The sequence below is a fragment of the Lipophrys pholis genome (genome assembly GCF_963383615.2).
Source record: "Lipophrys pholis genome assembly, chromosome: 15".
NCBI classification, from domain to species: Eukaryota; Metazoa; Chordata; class Actinopteri; order Blenniiformes; family Blenniidae; genus Lipophrys; species Lipophrys pholis.
Window position 1 is genome coordinate 6,722,731 of NC_137642.1, and position 1,332 is coordinate 6,724,062.

The following is a 1,332-nucleotide window of genomic DNA, read 5'->3' on the forward strand; positions in this document are numbered from 1 at the left end:
ACGAAAACTTTAAAACAGCAAAAAGTAACGTGGAAAACTCCTCATGCTGTCGCATCTATCGAGACCTCGCCGAGAGAACGGGAGGGGATTTCCCCGCGGAGCCCGGGGCGGAAAGTGTCCAAAGTCCTGTGGGAGAGCGAGAGTCTGCCGCCGCGGATCCACGTCGCCACTCCGACGAGAGTGTGGGGGTCAATAAGCAGCTAGCAGGGGTTAGCTCCGGCTACAGCCGCCCCCGCTGCCCGGTCCCACGGTCAAACAGGTGGACGAAGTCCGCAACGTCCCCCCGCAATGCTAACGCGGACGAGCTAAAGTTAGCTCCCCGCCGACAGGAGCCGAAGTTACCGAAGTTCTGAACAGGTGCCGCCGGAGGTGCACCTGCACCGCCCCGCTCCGACCCGAGAAAGCGACGCTCCGCCGGGGGGGAGGTTTCACTCCGAAGGTCGCCGCCGCGTCCCGACACGTTCACCCGGGGGAGAGGTGGAACTTTCTCCGGCTCGCTTGAACACTTTCACCTCGGCTTCCAGGCGCATTCCACACACTAGCGGGTTTAGCTTAGCATAGGTCCGCCCGGGGACTGCCTAGCAGCGGCGGGGGGGAAAAGTTGCTCCTCTCCGCTCTAAGATCCGTTTATTCCCAAAGTTTACTTCTCCTCCGGTGGATGCGAAGAGCAGTCGGCCGGTTCAAACCCTCAGAAAGTGCCGGGACCATCCTGGATCTCGACGCGGCGGTGAAGAGTTATAACACATGAGGGAGGAGGAGGAAAGAGAGAGAAAAAAAAAGAGAAATCCGTCAACTTTAATCAAAACAAGCCCCCCACCGCCGCGGTCGTAACAAGACGGAGGTCGGAGCAGCAGTGGAGGGACTGATCTGGGGACGCCGCTCCGGCGCTGGCTGCTGGCAGTGGGCCGTTCTGATTGGTGCACCTCGGGTCACGTGGTTACCGGGGACTCATCGGGGGGGAGGGAGTGGAGGAGGAGCCAGTGCAGGAATGCGTGAGGAGAGCGCGCCTTCAGGGAAATGATGGGAATAACTCCAAAGTAGCGAGAGGTGCGGCACGTTAAGGCTTAAATAGCATATTCGAGGACATTTCCAGCGCATTGGATGAATCAGGGACATTGTAATTCCATATTTGTTAATCACACAGTGTTTAATGATTTTCAAAATCTTCCACATCATCTCTTTTCTTTTTCTTTTTCTTTTCCAAAATATATCACCTCATGTTATTGTATTTGAACTATGATTTGTCCATATGTTTCAGACAGTAGGACAGACTGGCCGCCCCTTTTAGTGTGGAGTTTACATGTTCTCCCAGTGTGTGCGTGTGGGTTTCCT